The sequence below is a fragment of the Somniosus microcephalus genome, chromosome 15 (assembly GCF_052327205.1).
Source record: "Somniosus microcephalus isolate GS21.2 chromosome 15, FLI_Smic_1.0, whole genome shotgun sequence".
Taxonomy (NCBI): domain Eukaryota; kingdom Metazoa; phylum Chordata; class Chondrichthyes; order Squaliformes; family Somniosidae; genus Somniosus; species Somniosus microcephalus.
This window is the reverse complement of record NC_141001.1, coordinates 2448857-2472344: the sequence shown is the minus strand read 5'-3', so window position 1 is coordinate 2472344 and position 23488 is coordinate 2448857.

Genomic DNA, 23488 nt, shown 5'->3' with positions numbered 1-23488 from the left:
AGGGGGTGTTGAGAGTGAGCTGGTGTGTGAGGGTGTGTTGAGAGTGAGCTTGTGTGTGAGGGGGTGTTGAGAGTGAGCTGGCGTGTGAGGGGGTCTTGAGAGCGAGCTGGTGTGTGAGGTTGTGTTGAGAGTGAGCTGGTGTGTGAGGGGGTGTTGAGAGTGAGCTGGTGTGTGAGGGGGTGTTGAGAGTGAGCTGGTGTGTGAGAGGGTGTTGAGAGTGCGCTGGTGTGTGTGGGGGTGTTGAGAGTGAGCTGGTGTGTGAGGTGTTATTGAGAGTGAGCTGGTGTGTGAGGGGTAAGTTGAGAGTGAGCTGGTGTCTGAGGGGAGTGTTGAGAGTGAGCTGGTGTGTGAGGGGGTGTTGAGAGTGAGCTGGCGTGTGAGGGGGTGTTGCGAGTGAGCTGGTGTGTGAGGGGGTGTTGAGAGTGAGCTGGTGTGTGAGGGGGTGTTGAGAGTGAGCTGGTGTGTGAAGGGGTGTTGAGAGTGAGCTGGTGTGTGAGGGGTTGTTGAGAGTGAGCTGGTGTGTGTGGGGGAGTTGAGAGTGAGCTGGTGTGTGAGGGGGTGTTGAGAGTGAGCTGGTGAGTGAGGGGGTGTTGAGAGTGAGCTGGTGTGTGAGGGGGTGTTGAGAGTGAGCTTGTGTGTGAGGGGGTGTTGAGAGTGAGCTGGTGTGTGAGGGCTTGTTGAGAGTGAGCTGGTGTGTGAGGGGTGTTGAGAGTGAGCTGGTGTGTGTGGGGGGTGTTGAGAGTGAGCTGGTGTATGAGGGGGTGTTGAGAGTGAGCTGGTGTATGAGGGGTGTTGAGAGTGAGCTGCTTTGTGAGGGGGTGTTGAGAGTGAGCTGGCGTGTGAGGGGTTGTTGAGAGTGAGCTGGTGTGTGAGGGGGTGTTGAGAGTGAGCTGGTGTGTGAGCGGGGGTTGAGAGGGAGCTGGTGTGTGAGGGGATGTTGAGAGTGAGCTGGTGTGTGAGGGGTGCGTTGAGAGTCAGCTGGTGTGTGAGGGGGGTGTTGAGAGTGAGCTGGTGTGTGAGGGGTGTTGAGAGTGAGCTGGTGTGTGAGGGGAAGTTGTGAGTGAGCTGGTGTGTGAGTGGATGTTGAGAGTGAGCTGGTGTGTGAGGGGGTGTTGCGAGTGAGCTGGTGTGTGAGGGGGTGTTGAGAGTGAGCTGGTCTGTGAGGGGTTGTTGAGAGTGAGCTGGTGTGTGAGGGGGTGTTGAGAGTGAGCTTGTGTGTGAAGGGGCGTTGAGAGTGAGCTGGTGTGTGAGGGGTTGCTGAGAGTGAGCTGGTGTGTGTGGGGGAGTTGAGAGTGAGCTGGTGTGTGAGGGGGTGTTGAGATTGAGCTGGTGTGTGAGGGGGGTGTTGAGAGTGAGCTGGTGTGTGAGGGGTTGTTGAGAGTGAGCTGGTGTGTGAGGAGGATGTTGAGAGTGAGCTGGTGTGTGAGCGGGAGTTGAGAGTGAGCTGGTGTGTGAGGGGGTGTGGAGATTGAGCTGGTGTGTGAGGGGTGAGTTGAGAGTGAGGTGGTCTGTGAGGGGGTGTTGAGAGTGAGCTGGTGTGTGAGGGGGTGTTGAGAGTGAGCTGGTGTGTGAAGGGGTGTTGAGAGTGAGCTGGTGTGTGAGGGGTTGTTGAGAGTGAGCTGGTGTGTGTGGGGGAGTTGAGAGTGAGCTGGTGTGTGAGGGGGTGTTGAGAGTGAGCTGGTGTGTGAGGGGGTGTTGAGAGTGAGCTGGTGTGTGAGGGGGTGTTGAGAGTGAGCTTGTGTGTGAGGGGGTGTTGAGAGTGAGCTGGTGTGTGTGGGGGTGTTGAGAGTGAGCTGGTGTGTGCGGGCTTGTAGAGAGTGAGCTGGTGTGTGAGGGGGTGTTGACAGATAGCTGGTGTGTGAGGGGGTGTTGAGAGTGAGCTGGTGTGTGAGGGCTTGTTGAGAGTGAGCTGGTGTGTGAGAGGGTGTTGAGAGTGAGCTGGTGTGTGAGGGCTTGTTGAGAGTGAGCTGGTGTGTGAGGGGTTGTTGAGAGTGAGCTGGAGTTTGAGGGGGGTGTTGAGAGTGAGCTGGTGCGTGTGGGGTTTTTGAGAGTGAGCTGGTGTGTGAGGGTGTTGAGAGTGAGCTGGTGTGTGTTGTGGTTTTGAGAGTGAGCTGGTGTGTGAGGGCTTGTTGAGAGTGAGCTGGTGTGTGAGGGGGTGTTGAGAGTGAGCTGGTGTGTGAGGGGGTATTGAGAGTGAGCTGGTGTGTGAGGGGGGTGTTGAGAGTGAGCTGGTGTGTGTGGGGGTGTTGAGAGTGAGCTGGTGTGTGAGGGGCTGTTGAGAGTGAGCTGGTGTGTGAGGGGGTGTTGAGAGTGATCTGGTGTGTGTGGGGGGTGTTGAGAGTGAGCTGGTGTGTGCGGGGGTGTTGAGAGTGAGCTGGTGTGTGAGGGGGTGTTGAGAGTGAGCTGGTGTGTGAGGGGGTGTTGAGAGTGAGCTGGTGTGTGAGGGGTTGTTGAGAGTGAGCTGGGGTGTGTGGGGGTGTTGAGAGTGAGCTGGGGTGTGTGGGGGTGTTGAGAGTGAGCTGGTGTGTGCGGGGGTGTTGAGAGTGAGCTGGTGTGTGAGGGGGTGTTGAGAGTGAGCTGGTGTGTGAGGGGTTGTTGAGAGTGAGCTGGGGTGTGTGGGGGTGTTGAGAGTGAGCTGGGGTGTGTGGGGGTGTTGAGAGTGAGCTGGGGTGTGTGGGTGTTGAGAGTGAGCTGGGGTGTGTGGGGGTGTTGAGAGTGAGCTGGTGTGTGAGGGGGAGTTGAGAGTGAGCTGGTGTGTGTGGGGGGTGTTGAGAGTGAGCTGGTGTGTGCGGGGGTGTTGAGAGTGAGCTGGTGTGTGAGGGGGTGTTGAGAGTGAGCTGGTGTGTGAGGGGGTGTTGAGAGTGAGCTGGTGTGTGAGGGGTTGTTGAGAGTGAGCTGGGGTGTGTGGGGGTGTTGAGAGTGAGCTGGTGTGTGAGGGCTTGTTGAGAGTGAGCTGGTGTGTGAGGGGGTGTTGAGAGTGAGCTGGTGTGTGAGGGGGGTGTTGAGAGTGAGCTGGTGTGTGAGGGGTTGATGAGAGTGAGCTGGTGTGTGAGGGGGATGTTGAGAGTGAGCTGGTGTGTGAGGGGGATGTTGAGAGTGAGCTGGTGTGTGAGCGGGAGTTGAGAGGGAGCTGGTGTGTGAGGGGGTGTTGAGAGTGAGCTGGTGTGTGAGGGGTGAGTTGAGAGTTAGCTGGTGTGTGAGGGGGAGTTGTGAGTGAGCTGGTGTGTGAGGGGGTGTTGCGAGTGAGCTGGTGTGTGAGGGGGTGTTGAGAGTGAGCTGGTCTGTGAGGGGGTGTTGAGAGTGAGCTGGTGTGTGAGGGGGTGTTGAGAGTGAGCTGGTGTGTGAAGGGGTGTTGAGAGTGAGCTGGTGTGTGAAGGGTTGTTGAGAGTGAGCTGGTGTGTGTGGGGGAGTTGAGAGTGAGCTGGTGTGTGAGGGGGTGTTGAGAGTGAGCTGGTGTGTGAGGGTGTGTTGAGAGTGAGCTGGTGTGTGAGGGGGTGTTGAGAGTGAGCTTGTGTGTGAGGGGGTGTTGAGAGTGAGCTGGTGTGTGTGGGGGTGTTGAGAGTGAGCTGGTGTGTGCGGGCTTGTAGAGAGTGAGCTGGTGTGTGAGGGGGTGTTGACAGATAGCTGGTGTGTGAGGGGGTGTTGAGAGTGAGCTGGTGTGTGAGGGGGTGTTGAGAGTGAGCTGGTGTGTGAGGGCTTCTTGAGAGTGAGCTGGTGTGTGAGTGCTTGTTGAGGGTGAGCTGGTGTGTGAGGGGGTGTTGAGAGTGAGCTGGTGTGTGAGGGGTTGTTGAGAGTGAGCTGGTGTGTGAGGGGTTGTTGAGAGTGAGCTGGTGTGTGAGGGGTTGTTGAGCGTGAGCTGGAGTTTGAGGGGGGTGTTGAGAGTGAGCTGGTGTGTGTGGGGGTTTTGAGAGTGAGCTGGTGTGTGAGGGCTTGTTGAGAGTGAGCTGGTGTGTGAGAGGGTGTTGAGAGTGAGCTGGTGTGTGAGGGCTTGTTGAGAGTGAGCTGGTGTGTGAGGGGTTGTTGAGCGTGAGCTGGAGTTTGAGGTGGGTGTTGAGAGTGAGCTGGTGTGTGTGGGGTTTTTGAGAGTGAGCTGGTGTGTGAGGGGGAGTTGTGAGTGAGCTGGTGTGTGTTGTGGTTTTGAGAGTGAGCTGGTGTGTGAGGGCTTGTTGAGAGTGAGCTGGTGTGTGAGGGGGTGTTGAGAGTGAGCTGGTGTGTGAGGGGTTGTTGAGAGTGAGCTGGTGTGTGTGGGGGTGTTGAGAGTGAGCTGGTGTGTGAGGGCTTGTTGAGAGTGAGCTGGTGTGTGAGGGGGTGTTGAGAGTGAGCTGGTGTGTGAGGGGGGTGTTGAGAGTGAGCTGGTGTGTGAGGGGTTGTTGAGAGTGAGCTGGTGTGTGAGGGGGATGTTGAGAGTGAGCTGGTGTGTGTGCGGGATTTGAGAGGGAGCTGGTGTGTGAGGGGGTGTTGAGAGTGAGCTGGTGTGTGAGGGGTGAGTTGAGAGTGAGCTGGTGTGTGAATGGGGTGTTGAGAGTGAGCTGGTGTGTGAGGGGGTGTTGAGAGTGAGCTGGTGTGTGAGAGGGTGTTGAGAGTGAGCTGGTGTGTGTGGGGGTGTTGAGAGTGAGCTGGTGTATGAGGTGTTGTTGAGAGTGAGCTGGTGTGTGAGGGGGTGTTGACAGTGAGCTGGTGTGTGAGGGGGTGTTGAGAGTGAGCTGGTGTGTGTGGGGGTGTTGAGAGTGAGCTGGTGTGTGAGGGCTTATTGAGAGTGAGCTGGTGTGTGAGGGGGTGTTGAGAGTGAGCTGGTGTGTGAGGGGGGTGTTGAGAGTGAGCTGGTGTGTGAGGGGTTGTTGTGAGTGAGCTGGTGTGTGAGGGGGATGTTGAGAGTGAGTTGGTGTGTGAGCGGGAGTTGAGAGGGAGCTGGTGTGTGAGGGGGTGTTGAGAGTGAGCTGGTGTGTGAGGGGTGAGTTGAGAGTGAGCTGGTGTGTGAGGGGAGTGTTGAGAGTGAGCTGCTGTGTGAGGGGGTGTTGAGAGTGAGCTGGTGTGTGAGGGGGTGTTGCGAGTGAGCTGGTGTGTGAGGGGGTGTTGGCGAGTGAGCTGGTGTGTGAGGGGGTGTTGAGAGTGAGCTGGTCTGTGAGGGGGTGTTGAGAGTGAGCTGGTGTGTGAGGGTGTGTTGAGAGTGAGCTTGTGTGTGAGGGGGTGTTGAGAGTGAGCTGGCGTGTGAGGGGGTCTTGAGAGTGAGCTGGTGTGTGAGGTTGTGTTGAGAGTGAGCTGGTGTGTGAGGGGGTGTTGAGAGTGAGCTGGTGTGTGAGGGGGTGTTGCGAGTGAGCTGGTGTGTGAGGGGGTGTTGCGAGTGAGCTGGTGTGTGAGGGGGTGTTGAGAGTGAGCTGGTGTGTGAGGGGGTGTTGAGAGTGAGCTGGTGTGTGTGGGGGAGTTGAGAGTGAGCTGGTGTGTGAGGGGGTGTTGAGAGTGAGCTGGTGAGTGAGGGGGTGTTGAGAGTGAGCTGGTGTGTGAGGGGGTGTTGAGAGTGAACTTGTGTGTGAGGGGGTGTTGAGAGTGAGCTGGTGTGTGAGGGCTTGTTGAGAGTGAGCTGGTGTGTGAGGGGTGTTGAGAGTGAGCTGGTGTGTGTGGGGGGTGTTGAGAGTGAGCTGGTGTATGAGGGGGTGTTGAGAGTGAGCTGGTGTGTGAGGGGTGTTGAGAGTGAGCTGCTTTGTGAGGGTGTGTTGAGAGTGAGCTGGTGTGTGAGGGGGTGTTGAGAGTGAGCTGGCGTGTGAGGGGTTGTTGAGAGTGAGCTGTTGTGTGAGGGGGTGTTGAGAGTGAGCTGGTGTGTGAGCGGGAGTTGAGAGGGAGCTGGTGTGTGAGGGGGTGTTGAGAGTGAGCTGGTGTGTGAGGGGTGAGTTGAGAGTGAGCTGGTGTGTGAGGGGGGTGTTGAGAGTGAGCTGGTGTGTGAGGGGTGTTGAGAGTGAGCTGGTGTGTGAGGGGAAGTTGTGAGTGAGCTGGTGTGTGAGTGGATGTTGAGAGTGAGCTGGTGTGTGAGGGGGTGTTGCGAGTGAGCTGGTGTGTGAGGGGGTGTTGAGAGTGAGCTGGTCTGAGAGGGGGTGTTGAGAGTGAGCTGGTGTGTGAGGGGGTGTTGAGAGTGAGCTTGTGTGTGAAGGGGCGTTGAGAGTGAGCTGGTGTGTGAGGGGTTGTTGAGAGTGAGCTGGTGTGTGTGGGGGAGTTGAGAGTGAGCTGGTGTGTGAGGGGGTGTTGAGATTGAGCTGGTGTGTGAGGGGGGTGTTGAGAGTGAGCTGGTGTGTTAGGGGTTGTTGAGAGTGAGCTGGTGTGTGAGGGGGATGTTGAGAGTGAGCTGGTGTGTGAGCGGGAGTTGAGAGGGAGCTGGTGTGTGAGGGGGTGTTGAGAGTGAGCTGGTGTGTGAGGGGTGCGTTGAGAGTGAGCTGGTGTGTGAGGGGGTGTTGAGGGTGAGCTGGTGTGTGAGTGGGTGTTGAGAGTGAGCTGGTGTGTGAGGGGGTGTTGCGAGTGAGCTGGTGTGTGAGGGGGTGTTGAGAGTGAGCTGGTCTGTGAGGGGGTGTTGAGAGTGAGCTGGTGTGTGAGGGGGTGTTGAGAGTGAGCTGGTGTGTAAGGGGGTGTTGAGAGTGAGCTGGTGCGTGTGGGGGGTTTTGAGAGTGAGCTGGTGTGTGAGGGGGGAGTTGAGAGTGAGCTGGTGTGTGAGTGGGTGTTGAGAGTGAGCTGGTGTGTGAGGGGGTGTTGAGAGTGAGCTGGAGTGTGATGGGGTGTTGCGAGTGAGCTGGTGCGTGATGGGGTGTTGAGATTGAGCTGGTGTGTGAGGGGGAGTTGAGAGTGAGCTGGTGTGTGGGGGGTGTTGAGAGTGAGCTGGTGTGTGAGAGGGTGTTGAGAGTGAGCTGGTGTGTGAGGTGTTGTTGAGAGTGAGCTGGTGTGTGAGGGGTGTGTTGAGAGTGAGCTGGTGTGTGTGGGGGTGTTGAGAGTGAGCTGGTGTGTGAGGGGTGTGTTGAGAGTGAGCTGGTGTGTGTGGGGGTGTTGAGAGTGAGCTGGTGTGTGAGGGGTAGTTGAGAGTGAGCTGGTGTGTGAGGGGGTGTTGAGAGTGAGCTGGTGTGTGAGGGGGGTGTTGAGAGTGAGCTGGTGTGTGTGGGGGTGTTGAGAGTGAGCTGCTGTGTGAGGGGCTGTTGAGAGTGAGCTGGTGTGTGAGGGGGTGTTGAGAGTGAGCTGGTGTGTGAGGGTGTGTTGAGAGTGATCTGGTGTGTGAGGGGGTGTTGAGAGTGAGCTGGTGTGTGAGGGGGTGTTGAGAGTGAGCTGGTGTGTGTCGGGGGTGTTGAGAGTGAGCTGGTGTGTGAGGGGGTGTTGAGAGTGAGCTGGTGTGTGAGGGGGTGTTGAGAGTGAGCTGGTGTGTGAGGGGGTGTTGAGAGTGAGCTGGTGTGTGAGGGCTTGTTGAGAGTGAGCTGGTGTGTGAGGGGGTGTTGAGAGTGAGCTGGTGTGTGAGGGGGGTGTTGAGAGTGAGCTGGTGTGTGAGGGGTTGTTGAGAGTGAGCTCGTGTGTGAGGGGTTGTTGAGAGTGAGCTGGTGTGTGTGGGGGTGTTGAGAGTGAGCTGGTGTGTGAGGGCTTGTTGAGAGTGAGCTGGTGTGTGAGGGGTTGTTGAGAGTGAGCTGGTGTGTGAGGGGGGTGTTGAGAGTGAGCTGGTGTGTGAGGGGTTGTTGAGAGTGAGCTGGTGTGTGAGGGGGATGTTGAGAGTGAGCTGGTGTGTGTGCGGGATTTGAGAGGGAGCTGGTGTGTGAGGGGGTGTTGAGAGTGAGCTGGTGTGTGAATGGGGTGTTGAGAGTGAGCTGGTGTGTGAGGGGGTGTTGAGAGTGAGCTGGTGTGTGAGAGGGTGTTGAGAGTGAGCTGGTGTGTGTGGGGGTGTTGAGAGTGAGCTGGTGTATGAGGTGTTGTTGAGAGTGAGCTGGTGTGTGAGGGGGTGTTGACAGTGAGCTGGTGTGTGAGGGGGTGTTGAGAGTGAGCTGGTGTGTGTGGGGGTGTTGAGAGTGAGCTGGTGTGTGAGGGCTTATTGAGAGTGAGCTGGTGTGTGAGGGGGTGTTGAGAGTGAGCTGGTGTGTGAGGGGGGTGTTGAGAGTGAGCTGGTGTGTGAGGGGTTGTTGTGAGTGAGCTGGTGTGTGAGGGGGATGTTGAGAGAGAGTTGGTGTGTGAGCGGGAGTTGAGAGGGAGCTGGTGTGTGAGGGGGTGTTGAGAGTGATCTGGTGTGTGAGGGGTGAGTTGAGAGTGAGCTGGTGTGTGAGGGGAGTGTTGAGAGTGAGCTGGTGTGTGAGGGGGTGTTGAGAGTGAGCTGATGTGTGAGGGGGTGTTGCGAGTGAGCTGGTGTGTGAGGGGGTGTTGGCGAGTGAGCTGGTGTGTGAGGGGGTGTTGAGAGTGAGCTGGTCTGTGAGGGGGTGTTGAGAGTGAGCTGGTGTGTGAGGGGGTGTTGAGAGTGAGCTTGTGTGTGAGGGGTTGTTGAGAGTGAGCTGGCGTGTGAGGGGGTCTTTAGAGTGAGCTTGTGTGTGAGGTTGTGTTGAGAGTGAGCTGGTGTGTGAGGGGGTGTTGAGAGTGAGCTGGTGTGTGAGGGGGTGTTGAGAGTGAGCTGGTGTGTGAGAGGGTGTTGAGAGTGCGCTGGTGTGTGTGGGGGTGTTGAGAGTCAGCTGGTGTGTGAGGTGTTATTGAGAGTGAGCTGGTGTGTGAGGGGTAAGTTGAGAGTGAGCTGGTGTGTGAGGGGAGTGTTGAGAGTGAGCTGGTGTGTGAGGGGGTGTTGAGAGTGAGCTGGTGTGTGAGGGGGTGTTGCGAGTGAGCTGGTGTGTGAGGGGTTGTTGAGAGTGAGCTGGTGTGTGTGGGGGAGTTGAGAGTGAGCTGGTGTGTGAGGGGGTGTTGAGAGTGAGCTGGTGAGTGAGGGGGTGTTGAGAGTGAGCTGGTGTGTGAGGGGGTGTTGAGAGTGAGCTTGTGTGTGAGGGGGTGTTGAGAGTGAGCTGGTGTGTGAGGGCTTGTTGAGACTGAGCTGGTGTGTGAGGGGTGTTGAGAGTGAGCTGGTGTGTGTGGGGGGTGTTGAGAGTGAGCAGGTGTATGAGGGGGTGTTGAGAGTGAGCTGGTGTGTGAGGGGGTGTTGAGAGTGAGCTGGCGTTTGAGGGGTTGTTGAGAGTGAGCTGGTGTGTGAGGGGGTGTTGAGAGTGAGCTGGTGTGTGAGCGGGAGTTGAGAGGGAGCTGGTGTGTGAGGGGGTGTTGAGAGTGAGCTGGTGTGTGAGGGGTGAGTTGAGAGTGAGCTGGTGTGTGAGGGGGGTGTTGAGAGTGAGCTGGTGTGTGAGGGGTGTTGAGAGTGAGCTGGTGTGTGAGGGGAAGTTGTGAGTGAGCTGGTGTGTGAGTGGATGTTGAGAGTGAGCTGGTGTGTGAGGGGGTGTTGCGAGTGAGCTGGTGTGTGAGGGGGTGTTGAGAGTGAGCTGGTCTGTGAGGGGGTGTTGAGAATGAGCTGGTGTGTGAGGGGGTGTTGAGAGTGAGCTTGTGTGTGAAGGGGCGTTGAGAGTGAGCTGGTGTGTGAGGGGGTGTTGAGAGTGAGCTGGTGTGTGAGGGGGTGTTGAGAGTGAGCTTGTGTGTGAGGGGGGGTGAGAGTGAGCTGGTGTGTGAGGGCTTATTGAGAGTGAGCTGGTGTGTGAGGGGGTGTTGAGAGTGAGCTGGTGTGTGAGGGGCGTGTTGAGAGTGAGCTGGTGTGTGAGGGGTTGTTGTGAGTGAGCTGGTGTGTGAGGGGGATGTTGAGAGTGAGTTGGTGTGTGAGCGGGAGTTGAGAGGGAGCTGGTGTGTGAGGGGGTGTTGAGAGTGAGCTGGTGTGTGAGGGGTGAGTTGAGAGTGAGCTGGTGTGTGAGGGGAGTGTTGAGAGTGAGCTGGTGTGTGAGGGGGTGTTGAGAGTGAGCTGGTGTGTGAGGGGGTGTTGCGAGTGAGCTGGTGTGTGAGGGGGTGTTGGCGAGTGAGCTGGTGTGTGAGGGGGTGTTGAGAGTGAGCTGGTCTGTGAGGGGGTGTTGAGAGTGAGCTGGTGTGTGAGGGGGTGTTGAGAGTGAGCTTGTGTGTGAGGGGGTGTTGAGAGTGAGCTGGCGTGTGAGGGGGTCTTGAGAGTGAGCTGGTGTGTGAGGTTGTGTTGAGAGTGAGCTGGTGTGTGAGGGGGTGTTGAGAGTGAGCTGGTGTGTGAGAGGGTGTTGAGAGTGAGCTGGTGTGTGAGAGGGTGTTGAGAGTGCGCTGGTGTGTGTGGGGGTGTTGAGAGTCAGCTGGTGTGTGAGGTGTTATTGAGAGTGAGCTGGTGTGTGAGGGGTAAGTTGAGAGTGAGCTGGTGTGTGAGGGGAGTGTTGAGAGTGAGCTGGTGTGTGAGGGGGTGTTGAGAGTGAGCTGGTGTGTGAGGGGGTGTTGCGAGTGAGCTGGTGTGTGAGGGGTTGTTGAGAGTGAGCTGGTGTGTGTGGGGGAGTTGAGAGTGAGCTGGTGTGTGAGGGGGTGTTGAGAGTGAGCTGGTGAGTGAGGGGGTGTTGAGAGTGAGCTGGTGTGTGAGGGGGTGTTGAGAGTGAGCTTGTGTGTGAGGGGGTGTTGAGAGTGAGCTGGTGTGTGAGGGCTTGTTGAGAGTGAGCTGGTGTGTGAGGGGTGTTGAGAGTGAGCTGGTGTGTGTGGGGGGTGTTGAGAGTGAGCTGGTGTATGAGGGGGTGTTGAGAGTGAGCTGGTGTGTGAGGGGGTGTTGAGAGTGAGCTGGCGTTTGAGGGATTGTTGAGAGTGAGCTGGTGTGTGAGGGGGTGTTGAGAGTGAGCTGGTGTGTGAGCGGGAGTTGAGAGGGAGCTGGTGTGTGAGGGGGTGTTGAGAGTGAGCTGGTGTGTGAGGGGTGAGTTGAGAGTGAGCTGGTGTGTGAGGGGGGTGTTGAGAGTGAGCTGGTGTGTGAGGGGTGTTGAGAGTGAGCTGGTGTGTGAGGGGAAGTTGTGAGTGAGCTGGTGTGTGAGTGGATGTTGAGAGTGAGCTGGTGTGTGAGGGGGTGTTGCGAGTGAGCTGGTGTGTGAGGGGGTGTTGAGAGTGAGCTGGTCTGTGAGGGGGTGTTGAGAATGAGCTGGTGTGTGAGGGGGTGTTGAGAGTGAGCTTGTGTGTGAAGGGGCGTTGAGAGTGAGCTGGTGTGTGAGGGGTTGTTGAGAGTGAGCTGGTGTGTGTGGGGGAGTTGAGAGTGAGCTGGTGTGTGAGGGGGTGTTGAGATTGAGCTGGTGTGTGAGGGGGGTGTTGAGAGTGAGCTGGTGTGTGAGGGGTTGTTGAGAGTGAGCTGGTGTGTGAGGGGGATGTTGAGAGTGAGCTGGTGTGTGAGCGGGAGTTGAGAGGGAGCTGGTGTGTGAGGGGGTGTTGAGAGTGAGCTGGTGTGTGAGGGGGAGTTGGGAGTGAGCTGGTGTGTGAGTGGGTGTTGAGAGTGAGCTGGTGTGTGAGGGGGTGTTGCGAGTGAGCTGGTGTGTGAGGGGGTGTTGAGAGTGAGCTGGTCTGAGGGGGTGTTGAGAGTGAGCTGGTGTGTGAGAGCGGGTTGAGAGTGAGCTGGTGTGTGAAGGGGTGTTGAGAGTGAGCTGGTGTGTGAGTGGTTGTTGAGAGTGAGCTGGTGTGTGTGGGGGAGTTGAGAGTGAGCTGGTGTGTGAGGGGGTGTTGAGAGTGAGCTGGTGTGTGAGGGGGTGTTGAGAGTGAGCTGGTGTGTGAGGGGGTGTTGAGAGTGAGCTTGTGTGTGAGGGGATGTTGAGAGTGAGCTGGTGTGTGTGGGGGTGTTGAGAGTGAGCTGGTGTATGCGGGCTTGTAGAGAGTGAGCTGGTGTGTGAGGGGGTGTTGACAGATAGCTGGTGTGTGAGGGGGTGTTGAGAGTGAGCTGGTGTGTGAGGGGGTGTTGAGAGTGAGCTGGTGTGTGAGGGCTTGTTGAGAGTGAGCTGGTGTGTGAGTGCTTGTTGAGAGTGAGCTGGTGTGTGAGGGGGTGTTGAGATTGAGCTGGTGTGTGAGGGGTTGTTGAGAGTGAGCTGGTGTGTGAGGGGTTGTTGAGCGTGAGCTGGAGTTTGAGGGGGGTGTTGAGAGTGAGCTGGTGTGTGTGGGGGTTTTGAGAGTGAGCTGGTGTGTGAGGGCTTGTTGAGAGTGAGCTGGTGTGTGAGAGGGTGTTGAGAGTGAGCTGGTGTGTGAGGGCTTGTTGAGAGTGAGCTGGTGTGTGAGGGGTTGTTGAGAATGAGCTGGAGTTTGAGGGGGGTGTTGAGAGTGAGCTGGTGTGTTTGGGGGTGTTGAGAGTGAGCTGGTGTGTGAGGGGGTGTTGAGAGTGAGCTGGTGTGTGAGGGCTTGTTGAGAGTGAGCTGGTGTGTGTGGGGTTTTTGAGAGTGAGCTGGTGTGTGAGGGGGAGTTGAGAGTGAGCTGGTGTGTGTTGTGGTTTTGAGAGTGAGCTGGTGTGTGAGGGCTTGTTGAGAGTGAGCTGGTGTGTGAGGCGTTGTTGAGAGTGAGCTGGAGTTTGAGGGGGTGTTGAGAGTGAGCTGGTGTGTGAGGGTGTGTTGAGAGTGAGCTGGTGTGTTTGGGGGTGTTGAGAGTGAGCTGGTCTGTGAGGGGGGTGTTGAGACTGAGCTGGTGTGTGAGGGGGGTGTTGAGAGTGAGCTGGTGTGTGAGGGGGTGTTGAGAGTGAGCTGGTGTGTGAGGGGGTGTTGAGAGTGAGCTGGTGTGTGAGGGGGGTGTTGAGAGTTAGCTGGTGTGTGAGGGGGGTGTTGAGAGTGAGCTGGTGTGTGAGGGGGTGTTGAGAGTGAGCTGGTGTGTGAGGGGGTGTTGAGAGTGAGCTGGTGTGTGAGGGGGTGTTGAGAGTGAGCTGGTGTGTGAGGGGGTGTTGAGAGTGAGCTGGTGTGTGAGGGGGTGTTGAGAGTGAGCTGGTGTGTGAGGGGCGAGTTGAGAGTGAGCTGCTGTGTGAGGGGGGAGTTGGGAGTGAGCTGGTGTGTGAGGGGGTGTTGAGAGTGAGCTGGTGTGTGAGGGGGTGTTGAGAGTGAGCTGGTGTGTGAGGGGGTGTTGAGAGTGAGCTGGTGTGTGAGGGGGTGTTGAGAGTGAGCTGGTGTGTGATTGGGGTGTTGAGAGGGAGCTTGTGTGTGTGGGTGTGTTGAGAGTGAGCTGGTGTGTGAGGGGGTGTTGAGAGTGAGCTGGTGTGTAAGGGGGTGTTGAGAGTAAGCTGGTGCGTGTGGGGGGTTTTGAGAGTGAGCTGGTGTGTGAGGGGGCGTTGAGAGTGAGCTGGTGTGTGAGGGGGGAGTTGAGAGTGAGCTGGTGCATGAGGGGGTGTTGAGAGTGAGCTGGTGTGTGAGTGGGTGTTGAGAGTGAGCTGGTGTGTGAGGGGGTGTTGAGAGTGAGCTGGTGTGTGATGGGGTGTTGCGAGTGAGCTGGTGTGTGAGGGGTTGTTGAGAGTGAGCTGGTGTGTGAGAGGGTGTTGTGAGTGAGCTGGTGTGTGATGGGGTGTTGAGATTGAGCTGGTGTGTGAGGGGGAGTTGAGAGTTAGCTGGTGTGTGGGGGGTGTTGAGAGTGAGCTGGTGTGTGAGAGGGTGTTGAGAGTGAGCTGGTGTGTGAGGTGTTGTTGAGAGTGAGCTGGTGTGTGAGGGGGGTGTTGAGAGTGAGCTGGTGTGTGAGGGGTGTGTTGAGAGTGAGCTGGTGTGTGTGGGGGTGTTGAGAGTGAGCTGGTGTGTGAGGGGGAGTTGAGAGTGAGCTGGTGTGTGAGGGGGTGTTGAGAGTGAGCTGGTGTGTGAGGGGGGTGTTGAGAGAGAGCTGGTGTGTGTGGGGGTGTTGAGAGTGAGCTGCTGTGTGAGGGGCTGTTGAGAGTGAGCTGGTGTGTGAGGGGGTGTTGAGAGTGAGCTGGTGTGTGAGGGTGTGTTGAGAGTGATATGGTGTGTGAGGGGGTGTTGAGAGTGAGCTGGTGTGTGAGGGGGTGTTGAGAGTGTGCTGGTGTGTGTCGGGGGTGTTGAGAGTGAGCTGGTGTGTGAGGGGGTGTTGAGAGTGAGCTGGTGTGTGAGGGGGTGTTGAGAGTGAGCTGGTGTGTGAGGGGGTGTTGAGAGTGAGCTGGTGTGTGAGGGGTTGTTGAGAGTGAGCTGGTGTGTGTGGGGGTGTTGAGAGTGAGCTGGTGTGTGAGGGCTTGTTGAGAGTGAGCTGGTGTGTGAGGGGGTGTTGAGAGTGAGCTGGTGTGTGAGGGGGGTGTTGAGAGTGAGCTGGTGTGTGTGGGGGTGTTGAGAGTGAGCTGGTGTGTGAGGGGGAGTTGAGAGTGAGCTGGTGTGTGAGTGGGTGTTGAGAGTGAGCTGGTGTGTGAGGGGATGTTGAGAGTGAGCTGGTGTGTGAGGGGATGTTGAGAGTGAGCTGGTGTGTGAGGGGGTGTTGAGAGTGAGCTGGTGTGTGAGGGGGTGTTGAGAGTGAGCTGGTGTGTGAGGGGGTGTTGAGAGTGAGCTGGTGTGTCTGGGGGTGTTGAGAGTGAGCTGGTGTGTGAGGGGGTGTTGAGAGTGAGCTGGTGTGTGAGGGCTTGTTGAGAGTGAGCTGGTGTGTGAGGGGGTGTTGAGAGTGAGCTGGTGTGTGTGGGGGTGTTGAGAGTGAGCTGATGTGTGTGGGGGTGTTGAGAGTGAGCTGGCGTGTGAGCGGTGTGTTGAGAGTGAGCTGGCGTGTAAGGGGGTTTTGAGCGTGAGCTGGTGTGTGTGGGGGTGTTGAGAGTGAGCTGGTGTGTGAGGGGGGAGTTGAGAGTGAGCTGGTGTGTTAGGGGGGTGTTGAGAGTGAGCTGGTGTGTGAGGGTGTGTTGAGAGTGAGCTGGTGTGTGAGGGGAGTGTTGAGGGTGAGCTGGTGTGTGAGGGGGGTGTTGAGAGTGAGCTGGTGTGTGAGGGGGCGTTGAGAGTGAGCTGGTGTGTGAGGGGGTGTTGAGAGTGAGCTGGTGTGTGAGGGGGGTGTTGAGAGTGAGCTGGTGTGTGAGGGGGGTGTTGAGAGTGAGCTGGTGTGTGAGGGCTTGTTGAGTGAGCTGGTGTGTGAGGGGGTGTTGAGAGTGAGCTGGTGTGTGAGGGGGTGTTGAGAGTGAGCTGGTGTGTGAGGGGGTGTTGAGAGTGAGCTGGTGTGTGAGGGGTTGTTGAGAGTGAGCTGGTGTGTGAGGGGGTGTTGAGAGTGAGCTGGTGTGTGAGGCGGGTGTTGAGAGTGAGCTGGTGTATGAGGGGTTGTTGAGAGTGAGCTGGTGTGTGAGGGGCTGTTGAGAGTGAGCTGGTGTGTGAGGGGGTGTTGAGAGTGAGCTGGTGTGTGAGGTGGGTGTTGAGGGTGAGCTGGTGAGTGAGGGGTTGTTGAGAGTGAGCTGGTGTGTGAGGGGTTGTTGAGAGTGAGCTGGTGTGTGAGGGGTTGTTGAGAGTGAGCTGGTGTGTGAGGGGGGTGTTGAGAGACACTGAAAAGATCAACTACGAGGGGAATGAACAGCCCCAGAGTGGCCCGCACTCCCCCCAACATTGACAACTTACCAGGAGAAAATCTGCATGGTCAAGGGATGAACGAGCCACACAGTTCAAACCAGACACTAACCCCGGGGAACCACAGCCACACGATACAACTGACAAACCCCAGCATAACTACCATGGAGGAAGCCACACATAGTTCCCCTACCATTCCCAGCCCACCAAGAGAAGAGCAGCATAGCCAGGAAGTGAGTGAGCCTTCCAGGGCCGACCAGCTTAGCCAGGAAGTGAGTGAGCCCTCCAGGGCCGACCAGCTTAGCCAGGAAGTGAGTGAGCCTTCCAGGGCCGACCAGACACATACCCCGGGATCACACAGCCAGATACAACCAAAAGATAAATTTAATCAATTAGAGATAGAGATGGTTAAACTTAGAGAGGAGGTCCTCAAATTGAATGACAAACAAAAGCAGGAGAGGGAGAGACACAAGAGAGAGCTGAATAGACTTGATAACCAGGTGAATCTACTTAAGAATCAGGTGAAAGAGCTGCAGGAAAAAGAAGAGAGCCATAGAGGAGAGAAAACACCATTAGACCAGCAACCAGAGACTAGAGATAAGACAAGACAGAGCCGGATGGAACGGCTGCACTCCCACACGGAACAAAAGCAACAGACACACAATACAAGGGGTGCCACACAGACCGACCAGCATACTGACTCGCAATCTTCCCCCACCACCATGGAACCACAAGCGAGCCGCTCACAAGAGGTACGCACACACCAGACACCCCAGCCCAGCACACACACTATGAGTCCAGGCGAAAGCCACCAGACGGTAAACACAAACAAGGCTGACGTCGTAATACTCATAGACTCAAATGGGAAATTTCTATGGGAGAAAAAGCTCTTCCCTAGAAGTAAAGTAGAAAAGATTTGGTGCCCAACAACAGACAGAGCCATGGGATGCCTGACCAAAGCCAGATTTGGCTCCCCCCAACACATAATAAAACACACGGGCACAAATGACCTAAAGGCCAAACAGAAAGGGGTAGCAACATCGCTCAGAGCAATGATTAGGAAGGCAAGCAGTACATTTCCAAACACTAGAATCACTGTTTCCACAATATTGCCGAGAACAGACTTCAACAACAACACAATTCATGAGATAAATGCCAGCATAGCAACAGAATGCGAATCAAACCACAATGTACACCTGGCCCAACACCCCACCCTCGATGAAGAATGTCTTTACGACCACGTCCACATCCAAAGGCAAAAAATATCGATCTTTGCTAAAGCCCTGAAGGACGTCGCTTTTAACCGGGTCCATACCCAGACTCCAAGAGGACCCCCCCCCCGACCACCAGAGATCAGCGGGGTACATATCAGGAACACTACAAAGACCACCACCACACCAACCGAGACCGGAGAGGATCCCCATGCAAAACAACATTATCAGACCTGCACCACTCCTGTCCCACAGGGGAATAGGACCGCTACCAGCCAGACAGAGGGAGAGATGCACAGGACGTACGCAATACCTCAGACAGAAACAATCCATTAAGAGACAATAAGCAGATGTGCAGCAGCATCTACTTCCGCCTTATGGATCAAGGACTAATTAATAGAAAGAACTGTAACCAAATTGTATTAACTTTTGTAGACAACTGGGGTGATCTTTTTTTTCCCCACACTTAGACACGACAAACACGTACCACTCTTTAACCTATCATAGAAAAAGATAAAACTTAACATGAAATCCTTATATATTTCGACCTGGAATATCCAAGGTCTACGCTCTTCAGTGCGAGAAGTGAAGAGTAGGACCCCAGAGTTCATAGAGGAAACTAAAGATCTAGATATTATCATTTTACAGGAAACTTGGTATAAAGGAAAAGGACACACCGGCTGTCCCCAAGGGTACACTGAGCTAGTGGTCCCCTCCAATAAATTACCAAGTGTAACCCAAGGCAGAGACTCCGGAGGCATACTGATCTGGTTTAAAACAGAACTTAAGAATTACATCAAATTTATAAAAAAGGGCGAAAACCATATGTGGCTCAAACTTGAGAGGGAGATTATCTCAAACACCCAAGATGTTTACATTTGCGCACTTTATATCCCTCCAATCGATTCCCCGTACTACAAAGAGGACACCTTCTCCAACATGGAGGGGGAAATTATCCAATACCAGGCCCAGGGGAACGTGTTGATCTGTGGGGACCTCAATTCAAGAACGGGCAAAGAACCAGACTTCACCAATAATCAGGGAAACAATTACGTATTCGGGAATAACCACTTTGACATCCCTTCCCTTCCATACAGGCATAACTGCGACAAGCAGTCAAATACCAACGGTAAACAGCTACTACAGCTCTGTCGAAACCTGGGTCTGTACATTGTCAATGGTAGGTTCATCGGAGACCTCCTAGGAAGATCGACCTACTGCTCACCTCTTGGCTGCAGCACAGTAGACTATATGATTACAGACTTGGACCCATCCTCTTTCAGAGCATTCACAGTCAAACCACAAACAACACTGTCAGATCACAGCCAAATTACTATGTTTCTCAAAAAGACAGAAACAAACAACATAGAAACACAACCCAGTAAACTGTACAACACCAAAAAATCGTACAGATGGGCCAAAAATGACACGGAAAAATACCAGAAAACAATTAGCAATGCATCAACTCAAGCTCTCTTAGACACCTTTCTGGATAACATATACACTCACAATAAAGAAGGCGTAAACCGGGCAGTTAGTAAACTAAACAATATTTTTGATAATTTGGCAACAAATGCAAACTTGAAAGCTCGCAAGAACAAACCCAAAACAAAAAACTATGAAAAATGGTTTGACCATGATTGCCATAACATGAGGAAAAAACTTAGAAAACTATCAAACCAAAAACACAGACATCCAGAAAACGAGGAATTACGCCTTACTTATTGTCAGACGCTAACACAATACAGAAACACACTCAGGACCAAAAAAGAGCAATTTATTAAGAATACACTCAGCTCCATGGAGGAATCCATTGAGTCGAATTGTTTCTGGGACAACTTGAAAACACTACACAAAAAACAACACGACGATTTGTCCATTCAAAATGGGGACACATGGGTAAACCACTTTGAAAAATTATACCAGAAAAACACACTAAGACCAGAGCAACACCAAATACGCAAAAAACTAGAAAAGCTTGAAATGGCCATAAAAGATAACCAAAACCCTCTAGACGCCATAATAACAGAAAAAGAACTTCTTGAAAAACTCAAGGACCTGCGACCAGGAAAAGCTTGCGGGACAGACGGCATACTAAACGAGATGATTAAACACGCAGACGACAAACTGAAACTGGCTATCCTAAAACTCTTCAACTTGGTTCTGAGTGTCGGTTATTTCCCTGACATCTGGAACAAAGGACTCATAACACCCATATACAAAAGTGGGGACAAAATCGACCCAAACAACTATCGAGGCATCTGTGTAAACAGTAACCTGGGGAAGGTATTCTGTAGCATCATAAACAAAAGACTTATAAACTTCCTTGAAGAGCACAATGTCTTGAGTAAAAGCCAAATTGGATTCCTGCCAAACTATAGAACATCCGATCATATCTTCACCCTACAGACCCTAATTGACAAACACGTTCACCATAACAAAAGCAAAATCTACGCATGCTTTGTAGATTTCCAGAAGGCTTTCGACTCCATCTGGCATGACGGTTTATTCCTGAAACTTATCGAAAGCGGGGTAGGAGGGAAAACATATGATGTAATTAAATCAATGTATACAAACAATAAATGTGCAGTTAAAATTGGAGACAAACAAACAAAATACTTCCCACAGGGGCGGGGGGTGATGCAGGGCTCGCCAATCTCACCAACACTCTTTAATATTTACATTAATGGATTGGCAAAACTACTTGAACAATCTACAGCACCCAGCCTCACCCTATATGAATCCAAGGTTAAATTCCTCCTCTATGCCGACGACCTGGTTCTGCTGTCACCAACTAAGGAGGGTCTACAGCAGAACCTGGACCTGCTGGAGTCGTACTGCCAGACTTGGGCCCTGACAATAAATCCCCCAAAAACCAAAGTCCTTGTGTTCCAGCAAAGATCCAAACAACATGGACCCACAATAAATTTCACAGTAGGAACAACCAAAATTGAACAAACCACTCACTACACATACTTGGGCTTAAAAATCAGTTCTACGGGAAACTTCAAACTGGCTGTGAATGAACTGAAAGAGAAAGCAAGAAGGGCTTTCTATGCCATCAAAAAATCAATCCAAATAGAAATCCCAATTAGCATTTGGCTCAAAATTTTCAAATCAGTAATTGAACCAATTGCACTCTATGGCAGTGAGGTCTGGGGACCACTAACACAACAAGATTTTGCAAAATGGGACAAACACCCAATTGAGATCCTACATGCGGAATTCTGTAAAAGTATCCTCCGGACTCAAAGGAAAACAGTAAACAACGCATGCAGGGCGGAACTAGGCCAATACCCATTAATAATCACTATCCAAAAAAGAGCCACCAAATTTTGGAATCACCTACAAATGAGCAACCCCCAATGCTATCACTATGACGCCCTGAAATGCCAAGAGCTGACCATAAAGAAGAATACCCTCAGTCAACTAGTCCTGGGACTCAATAAAGTAACTAATAACAATACTAACAATAACCAGTCCCAGGACAGTGACAGGGTAACACAAAGAATTCAACCCAACACAATCGTCGCTAAGCAAAAGGAAAAATATCTGTCATATTGGGCAGAAACAACAAAAACCCAAAGCAAACTCAATTGCTACTTGGCCCTAAACAGACAATACAACATAGCTGATTACCTGACCATGGTAAAGGATAACAAACTGAGAAGAACCTTGACAAGGTACAGACTTAGCGAACATAGCCTAGCGATCGAAAAAGGCAGACACAGGCAGACCAGGCTGCCAAGAGAAGACAGGATATGCTCTCACTGCAGTCAGGGAGTAGTTGAGACAGAGATGCACTTCCTCACAGCCTGTGGAAAATATCAGGGCATCAGAGAGAATTTCTACCAAAAATTCTCACAAATATGCCCTGAATTCAGAAATCTGACTGACAACCAAAAACTCCCATTCCTACTGGGGGAGGAGAGAAGCTGTATAACACTGGCGGCACACTATGTTACAGCTTGCCATGAACAGAGGGACAACCAGTAAACTAAGACAAGAGTATATATAAACAAGGCGAATGTATATTTATAAACTCAGGGATATACCTGTTTATACACTGTATGAATGGAACCGCGTTTATGTGTTCAACCATAAATGTATTTTGATGCTTTGGCAACATAAGATGTACCTTATCATGCCAATAAAGCGATTTGTATTGTATTGTATTATTGTGTGAGGTGGGTGTTGAGAGTGAGCTGGTGTGTGAGGGGTTGTTGAGAGTGAGCTGGTGTGTGAGGGGTTGTTGAGAGTGAGCTGGTGTGTGAGGGGGTGTTGAGAGTGAGCTGGTATGTGAGGGGGTGTTGAGAGTGAGCTGGTGTGTGAGGGGGGTGTTGAGAGTGAGCTGGTGTGTGAGGGGGGTGTTGAGAGTGAGCTGGTGTGGGAGGGATTGTTGAGAGTGAGCTGGTGTGTGAGGGGGTGTTGAGAGTGAGCTGGTGTGTGAGGGTGTGTTGAGAGTGAGCTGGTGTGTGAGGGTGTGTTGAGAGTGAGCTGGTGTGTGAGTTTGTGTTGAGAGTGAGCTGGTGTGTGAGGGGGTGTTGAGAGTGAGCTGGTGTGTGAGGGGGGTGTTGAGAGTGAGATGGTATGTGAGGGGGTGTTGAGAGTGAGCTGCTGTGTGAGGGGGGTGTTGAGAGTGAGCTGGTGTGTGAGGGGGTGTTGAGAGTGAGCTGGTGTGTGAGGGGGGTGTTGAGAGTGAGCTGCTGTGTGAGGGGGGTGTTGAGAGTGAGCTGGTGTGTGGGGGAGTTGAGAGTGAGCTGGTGTGTGAGGGGGTGTTGAGAGTGAGCTGGTGTGTGAGGGGGTGTTGAGAGTGAGCTGGTGTGTGAGGGGGTGTTGAGAGTGAGCTGGTGTGTGAGGGGGTGTTGAGAGTGAGCTGGTGTGTGAGGGGGTGTTGAGAGTGAGCTGGTGTGTGAGGGGGTGTTGAGAGTGAGCTGGTGTGTGAGGGGGTGTTGAGAGTGAGCTGGTGTGTGTGGGGGTGTTGAGAGTGAGCTGGTGTGTGAGGGGGTGTTGAGAGTGAGCTGGTGTGTGAGGGGTGTGAAGGGCTCCATTACCCTGCCCCGTGTGTGTTTGTTGTAATATTAGAGCCATTCGCTGCCCATTCTCTTGCTCTCTGGCTAATTGTCTTCTCCCTGTGCAGATGATAGCTTGCTGTGTTTAAAGCCGCTGGTGCGCCTCACCAGGTCTCGCTGCGGACTCCCATCTCTCACCATGCACCGACTGTGGCGTGGGAAGCAGAAGCTGCTGTTTGCCATGGTGACGCTGGTGGTTCTCCTGACATGGCTCTCCCTGCTCGTGCGCAACTCAGAGAGTGAGTAAGCAATGCTCACTGCAGGGTGCTGCCGTCGTGCAAAAAAGCGTGTGTGTGCGCATACCTTGGATGAGGTCAGGTTCAAGCCCCCACGGTGGAATATGGTGCCGAGACTCCCTGTTGAAAACCTTGACAGGTTTCCCCTCCACCACCCATTCTATCCCAGTGATACTGAGTCAATATTTATCACCCCTCTCCCGCTCCATTGTCCTGGTAACTCGGCACTGCCCGTGGATTGCAGCCTGCTGTGTGTGGCTCAGCCCCCACGGGCAGAGCATGATCCCAGTCAGGGCAGGGCCGGATTCTGGTCAATCTCACGGCCAGTTCCCAGTCTGCTCCAAGCTCCACCTCATCTACTGCTCGTTTAGAACAACTGTGGTCCAGAGACTGACCCACACTCACCCAGACCCCGACCCCAATCACCCCGACCTCAAACACCCCGAACCCCAAAACCCCAGACCCAAAACACCCAGACCCCAAACACCCCGAACCCCAAACACCCCGAACCCCAAACACCCCGACCCCCAACACCCCGACCCCAAACACCCCGACCCCAAAACCCCAGACCCCAAACACCCAGACCCCAAACACCCCGACCCCAAACACCCCGACCCCAAACACCCCGAAACCCAAGCACCCTGACCCCAAACAACCCGAACCCCAAAACCCCAGACCCAAAACACCCAGACCCCAAACACCCCGACCCCAAACACCCCGAACCCCAAAAACCCTGAAACCCAAACACCCCGACCCCAAACACCCCAACACCCCGAACCCCAAACACCCCGAACCCCAATCACCCCGACCCCAAACACCCTGACCCCAAACACCCTGACCCCAAACACCCCGACCCCAAACACCCCGAACCCCAATCACCCCGACCCCAAACACCCTGACCCCAAACACCCCGACCCCAAACACCCCGAAACCCAATCACCCCGACCTCAAACAACCCGAACCCCAAAACCCCAGACCCAAAACACCCAGACCCCAGCACCCTGAACCCCAAACACGCCGAACCCCAAACACCCCGACCCCAAACACCCCGACACCAAACACCCCGACCCCAAAAACCCAGACCCCAAACACACAGACCCCAAAACACCCCGACACCAAACACCCAGACCCCAAACACCCAGACCCCAAACACCCCGAACCCCAAACACCCCGACCCCAAACACCCCAACCCCAAACACCCCGACCCCAAATACCCCGACCCCAAACACCCCGACCCCAAATACCCCGACCCCAAACACCCAGACCCCAAACACCCAGACCCCAAACACCCCGACCCCAAACACCCCGAACCCCAAAAACCCTGAAACCCAAACACCCCGACCCCAAACACCCCAACACCCCGAACCCCAAACACCCCGAACCCCAATCACCCCGACCCCAAACACCCTGACCCCAAACACCCCGACCCCAAACACCCCGAAACCCAATCACCCCGACCTCAAACAACCCGAACCCCAAAACCCCAGACCCAAAACACCCAGACCCCAGCACCCTGAACCCCAAACACGCCGAACCCCAAACACCCC